This window comes from Panthera tigris, chromosome A1 (assembly GCF_018350195.1).
Source record: "Panthera tigris isolate Pti1 chromosome A1, P.tigris_Pti1_mat1.1, whole genome shotgun sequence".
NCBI classification, from domain to species: Eukaryota; Metazoa; Chordata; class Mammalia; order Carnivora; family Felidae; genus Panthera; species Panthera tigris.
Genome location: NC_056660.1, coordinates 87,062,306 through 87,072,042, shown reverse-complemented (window position 1 = coordinate 87,072,042; position 9,737 = coordinate 87,062,306). Strand labels below are relative to the sequence as shown.

General features: G+C 45.7%; 1 long non-coding RNA gene across 1 annotated transcript; it reads right to left on the bottom strand.

The window, feature by feature from the left end:
* Positions 1-500: 500 nt before the first annotated feature.
* On the bottom strand, positions 501-2,687 carry LOC102968799. The gene is made up of 2 exons (XR_446428.3): positions 2,244-2,687; positions 501-1,185 (listed from the first exon to the last, which is right to left on the bottom strand). It is a non-coding gene; the product is annotated as an uncharacterized LOC102968799 (long non-coding RNA).
* Positions 2,688-9,737: the final 7,050 nt, after the last annotated feature.

Here is a 9,737-nt window from a genome sequence, read left to right as displayed (position 1 = left end):
TGGACCCAGCAACCCTGCTTACAAATGTCCTATTGCAAAGATGTCCTCCCCAGGCCCACAGGGTGATGCACATGCCAGCATTCAAGTCTCTGTTGTCATGGGGGAGGGGGTGGGCAGGGCAGACTCCAGTGCCCCACAAGGGGGAGGTGGGAAGTCAAATGGGGGATGGAGGCCACGGAGTAGGCCGCAGCCCTGGGGACACAGGAACTAGACACAGGGGAACTTGGACTGTCTAAGGGCACCATGCTGAGTCACAAAAATAAAGAAGTATAAGATGGCACTATTTGGGGCACTTGGGTGGCTCAGTCCATTCCAACAATGGCTCAGGTCATGGTCTCACTGCTCAGGAGTTCGAGCACAGCATTGGGCTCTGTGCTGACAGCTTGGAGCCTGGAACCTACTTCAGATTCTGCCTCTGTCTCTCTGCCCTTCCCCTGCTTGCACTCAGTCTCTCAAATATAAGATATTAAAAAAATTAAACTAAAAAAAAAAACACAAAACAACAGGACGAACTTTTTACTGAAACTTAAAATGTGTGCACGCCGAACAATTCAAGGTTGCAGGACACTCCAAAAACTGGTGAATGGTACCTGTCTGAGTAGGTGCCTTTGGGGAGGGCAATGAAGATAAAGGAAGTGACAGCAAAGCAGAAGAAAAGGCACCAAGGTGACCCAGCAGGGACTGGGGGTCCCTACCTAGCACAGGACTTCATGCCTGGGAAGGAAGTCAGTTCCAGGGTGGCGTAAGTCACTCGGATTTCTGTAACTGGCTCCTCATCAAGTGTGTGGGTGCCTGTGCGTGTTTGGGGGGGAAAATCCTGAGAAGCTTTTGGAATATGACAGCGGTGCGCATCCTGGAAGGTGTTGGGGGCTGCAATAAATGAACAGAGAACATCGACTCTAATGTGCATGTATACTGGTCCAGACCTACAGACTCCACGGGTCTCTGGCCCCCCACGCACCATGCAGATTTCTGGGGATCTTCCTCTGCCCATCCTCTTTGGAATGTCTTCTTTTTCCTTCTTTCCTGTCTTGAAGACTCCAAGCCAGGCAGGGGTCCCCAGCGGCAGCTGCTTCCAGAAGCCCCCTGCCCTGGGTCTCCCTGGGCTTCCAGAGCCGCTGTCCCCAGAGCATCCAAAGACCTGGCACAGTGCGTGCCCAGAATCTTCTCAGGGAAGGCTAGTTCCTGGAAGGGCACAAAAGACCACAAACTGGGTAACAGCTGGAACTCATCAGAAAGTGACATTTGTTTGGGCAGAAGAAAGCAGTAAAGGGATGCCTGAGTGGCTTAGTCGGTTAAGCATCCGACTCCTGATTTCAGCTCAGGTCACCATCTTGAGGTTTGTGAGCTCGAGCCCTGCCTCTGGCTCCTCCAGGACAGTACTGAGCCTGCTTGGGATTCTCTCTGCTTCTCTCTCTGCCCCTCCCCCGCTCTGGAGCATGCTCTCAAATATGTTGAAATAAAAAAGCAGTAAAGTAGCTGCCAGGCGCTCGGGAGTCCCCTCAGTCAGATGGCTTATCAAAGTTGAGGTGTTTCATTCATTTCCTAACAGGAATCTTACTCTGGAGTCATGATTTATTAAATATTTTTTAAAAATTTATTTTGAGAGCGAGGGTGTGAGTGGGGGAGGTGCAGAGGTTTGCATTGGGCTGTGCAGTAATAGCAGAGCCTGATGTGGGGCTCACACCCATGAACTGTGAGTTGGTGACCTGAGCTGAAGAGGACTGAGCCACCCGGGCGTCCTTGAAGACCTAATTTAAATGAGACAAATACACTGAAATCCACCCCCACCCCCACCCCCCTTTTGAAGATAATCTTTTGGACTCTGAGGTTTTATTAAACCTTCCTCCGCGAAGCGATGTGCTAGTGAGCCAAGTAAGTATGAAACCACTCAGAAAGGAAAAAATGTCAGTTAAAACATCATCAGCACAACAGTCAAGTAGGTCAACCAGTCAGAATGAAACTTTCAAAGGACACGACAACCATCTCCACAGTCTTGTTTCTTCAGGTCGGTTTTGCGCGAACGAGTGAGCAAATTTACATAAAAAGCAACAGAAAACGCAACACGTGGGCCATGGATACAAACTCATGTCTCCTTCTGGGCAGAACAATCATCTTGTAAACGGTCTCAATACCACAGCAAAACCACCACTGAACTCGTTCGGTGACCAAGGATGGGGTCTCCTTTTGCACAGGCAACCTCTCCCGGTCGCTCTTGCGCGCAGCCTCCTTTCTTTCCTTACCTTGAGGAATTTTATTCTGACTGCGAGGCTCCGAAGCGCCACCTCTTCGCCTCCTGTGACCGAGCGGGCCCTCCTGCCCCGGTGGAGGGGAACGCACAGCTGGGGCGCAGCGCCTGGCCGGTGCCATGGCGACCAGGATGTAGGCGACACTCTGGGAAGTCCAGCTCAGCCGCTCTAGTGCTCCTTGTTTCTGTGCTCGCTGCAGGCCTCCTCTTGCCGCGGGCTTGCGCGGTCACCGCGCACCCCGCCTGCCAGCCGGGGTCAGCAACTTCGGAGGAAACCGGAGCCTGAACGGGGGCCTGAGGAGTGTGCCCGAGCCAAAAGGCCCATTCCTATGCCAGACAAGCCCGCAGGGGCGACCGGGAGGCGGGAGAGCCGCAGGCGTCTCCAAAGCACGCGCCTTCAAAGCGCGCGAGCCCAGCCGGGAGCTCAGCTAGGACCGCACTCCCGGGCTGTATGCAAATGAAGCGACTTTCCAGATCTCGTCTGATTGGACAAAGCGCAGGACACGGCGTCGCACAGCAGCCAGTGAGGATCCAGGGCCGCAAGTCCCCACACTCCATTGATGAATACAGCATCCAGTGGCTGCGCTCCCGGAATATAAAGCTCTCTGGCCGGCGACTGACTGGGAGGCATGTAACCAAGACTTGCAGGGCTGCAAGGTGCACGCAGGCAAGAGGGCGCGCATCATCCAGTCAGCCTGCAACTGGCCACCCGCTACGACCCCCAGCTGCACAAGCTGCTGGGCTGCGCGACCATCGTCCAGGCCGTGCTGCTACAACACCGAACACAGCCAGAAGACCTACTGCTGTCTCTTCCCGTCTCGTCTGTCCTTGTCCTTCCTTGTCTTTGTGCGGCTGAAGTCCTACAGCCAAGGTTGGCACACAGGCTGGTAATGGCCCAGGCCCTTAACGCCTTATCTCCGAATACGGGGAACCCCAAGGCAGGCCTTGCTGAGCTCCTCACCTGGGTGCAAAGCTAACCCCAGGCTCTTAATCCTGTTCCTCCAGGGCTGCGCACTCTTCTTGAGCCTAGCCTTCAATACACCGGTCTGTCTCCTAGGAAGGTTGTGTGTCTCCCTTAAAGCTTCTATTGAATGAGGTCGTAGGCTTTTCTCCTGTGACACTGCCTCTGTCGGTTTCATTTTCAGACGCGGCCAGGGACTCCTAAGAGGGTTGAGGAAAACTTCCCTCTTCCCCCACCCCTCCCCTGCCGCTCACCCCCTTTTTCCCACCTAGTGTTGTACTCTCGGCTCCTCCGCAACTAAGACCCTACTTAGGTTCTTCCAAGTGCCCATGGCCTGAAACAGTCTGGCGCAGAGGACTCCAGAGGTGAGCCTTAATCTAGCCTCCCCGAGTCTGGCCCAGCCGGCCCTGGATGGGGGGAGGCAGAGAAAGGTAAGGACGTAAAATGTGTGAACTTCCAAGGTAGTGGTTTTGGTTTTTTTTTTAATTTTTAATTTAATTTTTTTTTTTTACTAACTTTTTTAATGTTTATTTTTGAGACAGAGAGAGAGAGAGAGAGAGAGACAAAATCAGTGGGGGAAGGGCAGAGAGAGAGGGAGACACAGAGTCTGAAGCAGGCTCCAGGCTCTGAGCTGTCATCACAGAGACCAATGCGGGGCTGGAAGCCACCAACCTCGAGATCATGACCTGAGCCCAAGTCGGAGGTCCAACTGAGGAGGCCACTCAGGCGCCCCTGCAGGATGGTTTTCAGTCCCCAAAGGCCACAACTGATTTTAGCAGGAAGCAGAAACTGCAGGTGCCTTCCTCTGTACTGCTGACTTCTGTTCCCCCCGCCCCCCCACCCCAGACAGGGTCTGAGCTCTTCCAGTATCTCCCAGTCACGTGGGTCCGTATTGGCCCGTTCTGAACCAGGACAAAAGTGGAGAAGTCTAGAGGTGCCTGTTAGCTGAGTTAGCAAAGAAACCTAGGTCAACAGGTCAACCTGGCAACCTGCAAGAAAAGCAGGTTTGAAAAAAAAAAAACAAACCCAAATAGTTCTGGGGCCTTGTTACACTGCCTCCTCCCTCTGGCCTCCTGGGCTTCTTATGTCCTGGCTGCTCTTACCCCTTCTGCACCCTCCAGGCAGTTACCTGGACCCCAAGCTTTCTGAAAAGTTTGTGCTGACCTGTGTGTGTTTCACCTGCAGGCAGCAGACTGCCCTGAGCAGATTGGTTTTGACTGACTTTTTTTTTTTCCTTGTGAAAGTTGCTTAATTTTTTATCTGTGTGTTGTTTGTTTTGTTTTGTTTTGTTTTTTCACCTGGCTGCCACTGGTCCTGGTTTGGCAATCTGCTTATGTTCCTCCTGACAGTGTAATGATACTGCCTTCCCTGTGAATTGTAGTTCACTGCTCCCAGAACAGTTGCAAATAGTTATGCTTTCCAGTGGCACCATGGAGTGACACTTCCAAGCATTTCAGAAGAGGCTATTGGAGCTTAGAGATGTTATATGACCCGTCAAAGCAGCAGAGCCTGGTGGGCGACATGTAGCAACTGAACCTGCTTGTCCCTGGGGAGTGTATCACTGAGTTCTGGGCAGCACTGTGGATTTCTTATCATCAGTGATCCCACTGGATCCTCCAACCACCTTACACTCTAGGGTCATGGGACCACAGACTCTTGTCTACCAGAAATGGAGTTGAGTACCCATGGGAGATTTTGACAGAGACCAGAATCTCTGGGAAGGTACGTGGTCTGGATGTAGGATATCAGAAGCCCCTGCCACATATGTGCACAGAATCCCAGAGGATGGTGGCTTCTTACAGGCTCACGCCCTAGTGAGTCTGGGGAGGAATGCTCTGTAGACAGGCAGAGGTGGTGGGACCATTGGAGCATCTCCAGTCCCTCTACTTGGTGGGCAGGGATCCCAAGAGGAGGGGTTGGTTGGAAAGGCTCAGGGCAGCAGACACAGTCCAGAACATTGCTGAACGTGAGAGGTCCTGCTAGTGCAAAATGCAGAAAAGTGCCACATGGGGAACACAGACACCCAGTCACAGCATGTGGAAAACCTGGATGTGTCTGAACTTGAAGCCTGGAGGCATCTACATGGATGGAAGGACTTATGGCCAATTGGCCATCCTGTAAATGTTCCCAAGTTGAACTCTGGAGTAAGGGATTGCCATAGTGTGTGTGTGTGTGTGTGTGTGTGTGTGTGTGTGTGTGTGCGTGTGCATGTGTGTGTATGTGTGTGTTTTAATTGGGGTGAAATTCACATAACAAAGTTCATCACTTCACTTCTGAACTCTTATGTGGCTCCTAGCAGACTTCTAGCAGACTTTTGGTGGAGTCGATCAGGTTTTCCATGTATAATATCATGTCATCTGCAAAAAGTGAAACCTTGACTTCATCTTTGCCAATTTTCATGCATTTGATTTCCTTTTGTTGTCTGATTGCTGATGCCAGAATTCCCAACACTGTGTTAAACAACAGCGGTGAGAGTGGATATCCTTGTCATGTTCCTGATCTCAGGGAGAAAGCTCTCAGTTTTTCCCCATGGAGGATGATATTAGCTGTGGGCTTTTCATAAATTACTTTTATGATGTTTAAGTATGTTCCTTCTATCCCGACTTTCTTGAGGATTTTTATTAAGAAAGGATGCTGAATTTTGTCAAATGCTTTTTCTGCATCGATTGACAGGATCATATGGTTCTTTTCTTTTGTTTTATTAATGTGATGTATCACATTGATTGATTTGCAAATGTTGAACCAGCCCTGCAGCCCAGGAATGAATCCCACTTGATCATGGTGAATAATTCTTTTTATATGCTGTTGAATTCGATTTGCTAGTATCTTATGGAGAATTTTTGCATCCATATTCATCTCAAAGCAATGCATGCATAACTCTCAAAGAAATTGAATCAGTAATAAAAAATCTCCCAGGACACAAAAATCGAGGGCCAGATGACTTCCTAGTGGAATTACACCAGACATTTAGAGAAGAGTTAATACTATTCGCAAACAGTTCCAAACAAGTAGAAATGGAAGGAAAAGTTCCAAATTCATTCTATGAGGCCAGGATTACCTTGATTCCAAAACCAAAGACCCCACTAAAATCCCTGATGAACCTGGATGCAAACCATCTCAACAAGATACTAGCAGATAGAATCCAACAGTACATTAAAAGAAGTATTCATCACTATAGAGTGGGATTTATCCCTGGGCTGCAAAGGTGATTCAATATTTGGAAATCATTCCATGGGAAACATGACATTAATAAAAGAAAGAGTAAAAGCCATACAGTCCTCTCAGTAGATCCAGAAAAAGCATTTGACAGAACACAGCATCTATTCTTGATAAAAACAGTCAACAAAGTAAGGCTAGAGGGAACATACCTCAACATAATATGGCCATATATGAAAGACCCACGGCTAATATCATCCTCAATTGAGAAAAACAAAGCTAACGAATTGATCAAAACCTATTTCAGCAATATAACTGAACAAGAATTTACACTAATAGTCATAAAATTAATGTTGGGCTTGAAAAAAGCATAGAGGACAACAAAGGATCTATTGCTACAGAGATCAAGGGACCAAGAAATAGTCATGAGGAGCTAAAAATGCTATAAATGAGCCACAAAATAAAATGGGGGAGACCACAGTATGGATTGAAGAGGCAGAGGAGAGAATAGGTGAATTAGTAGATAAAATTATGGGAAAAAAAGGAAACTGAGAAAAAGAAATAAAAAAATTCAGGAGTATGAGGGGAGAATTAGAGAACTAAGTGATGCAATTAAATGGAACAATATCCGTATCATAGGAATTCCAGGGGAGGAAGAGAGAGAGAAAGGGGATGAAGGTGTACTTGAACAAATCATACCTGAGAACTTACCTGATCTGGGGAAGGAAAAGGCATTGAAATCCAAGAGGCACAGAAACTCCCTTCAGACGTAACTTGAATCGATCTTCTGCATGACATATCGTATTGAAACTAGCAAAATACAAGGATAAAGAGAGAATTTTGAAAGCAACCAGGGATAAACAGGCTCTAACTTACAAAGGAAGACCCATAAGACTAGTGGCAGACATATCCACTGAAACTTGGCAGGCCAGAAAGGAATGGCAGAAAACCTTCAATGTGATGAACAGAAAAAATATGCAGCCGAGAATCTTTTATCCAGCAAGTCTGTCATTCAGAATAGAAGGAGAGATAAAGGTTTTCCCAAACAAGCAAAAACTAAAGGAATTCATCAGCGTTAAACCAGCCCTGCAAGAGATCCTAAGGGGGATTCTGTGAGTGAAATGTGGCAAGGACTACAAACTACCAGACACCACTACAAGCATGAAACCTACAGACATCACAATGACTCTAAACCCATATCTTTCAATAATAACACTGAATGTAAATGGACTAAATGCTCCAACCAAAAGACATAGGGTATCACAATGGATAAAAAAACAAAAACACAAACAAACAAAAAAAAACAAGACCCATCTATTTGCTGTCTACAAGAGACTCTTTTACATCTGAGGACACCTTCAGATTGAAAGTGAGGGGATGGAGAACTATCTATCATGCTACTAGAAGCCAAAAGAAAGCTGGAGTGCCATACTTATATCAGACAAACTGGACTTTAAATTAAAGGCTGTAAGAAGAGATGAAGAAGGGCATTATATAATAATTACATGATCTATCCATCAGGAAGAGCCAACAATTATAAATGTCTATGTGCCAAATACGGGACCCCCCAAATATATAAAACAATTAATCACAAACATAAGCAACCTTATTGATAAGAATGTGGTAATTGCAGGGGACTCTAATACCCCACTTACAGTAATGGATAGATCATCTAGACACAGGATCAATAAAGAAACAAGGGCCCTGAATGATACATTGGATCAGATGGCCTTGACAGATATATTTAGAATTCTGCATCCCAAAGCAACAGAATATACTTTCTTCTCAAGTACACATGGAACATTCCTCAAGAGAGATCACATACTGGGTCACAAAACAGCCCTTCATAAGTAAAAAAGAGTTGAGATCATACCATGCACACTTTCAGACAACAATGCTATGAAACTTGAAATCAACCACAGGAAAAAGTCTGGAAAGCCTCCAAAAGCATGGAGGTTAAAGAACACCCTCTAAAGAATTAATGGGTCAACCAGGCAATTAGAGAAGAAATTTAAAAAAAATATATGGAAACAAATGAAAATGAAATACAACAATCCAAATGCTTTGGGAAGCAGCGAAGGCAGTCCTGAGAGGAGAATACATTGCAATCCAGGCCTATCTCAAGAAAGAAGAAAAATCCCAAATACAAAATCTAACAGACACCTAAAGGAAATAGAAGCAAAGCAGCAAAGACACACCAAACCCAGTAGGAGTAGAGAAATAATAAAGATCAGAGCAAAAATAAACAATATAGCATCTAAAAAAAAACTGTAGAGGAGATCAATGAAACCAAGAGTTGGTTTTTTGAAAAAATAAACAAAATTGATAAACCTCTAGCCAGGCTTCTCAAAAAGAAAAGGAGATGACCCAAATAGATAAAATCACAAATGAAAATGATATTATTACAACCAATCCCTCAGATATACAAGCAATTATCAGGGAATACTATGAAGAATTATATGGCAACAAACTCGACAACCTGGAAGAAATGGACAAATTCCTAAGCACCCACACACTTCCAAAACTCAAACAGGAAAAAATAGAAAATTTGAACAGACCCATAATCAGCAAAGAAATTGAATCAGTTATCAAAAATCTCCCAACAAATAAGAGTCTGGGACTAGAGGGCTTCCATGGGGGAATTCTACCAGACATTTAAAGCAGAGACAATACCTATCCTTCTCAAGCTGTTCCAAAAAATAGAAAGGGAAGGAAAACTTCCAGACTCATTCTATGAAGCCAGCATTACTTTGATTCCCAAACCAGACAGAGATGCAGCAAAAAACCAGAACTACAGGCCAATATCCCTGATGAATATGGATGCAAAAATTCTCAACAAGATACTAGCAAATCGAGTTTAACAGTATGTAAAAAGAATTATTCATCATGATTAAGTTGGATTCATTCCTGGGCTGCAGGGCTGGTTCAACATTTGCAAATCAATCAATGTGATACATCACATTAATAAAACAAATGAATAGAACCATATGATCCTGTCAATCAATGCAGAAAAAGCATTTGACAAAATTCAGCATCGTTTCTTAATAAAAGCCCTCAAGAAAGTTGGGATAGAAGGAACATACTTAAACATCATAAAAGCCATTTATGGAAAGCCCACAGCTAATATCATCCTCAATGGGGAGAAACTGAGAGGTTTCTCCCTGAGATCAGGAACATGACAGGGATATCCACTCTCACTGCTGTTGTTTAACATAGTGTTGGAAGTTCTAGCATCAGCAATCAGACAACAAAAGGAAATCAAAGGCATCAGAATTGGCAAAGATGAAGTCAAGGTTTCACTTTTTGCAGATGACATGATACTGTACATGGAAAACCCAGCAGACTCCACCAAAAGTCTGCTAGAACTGATAC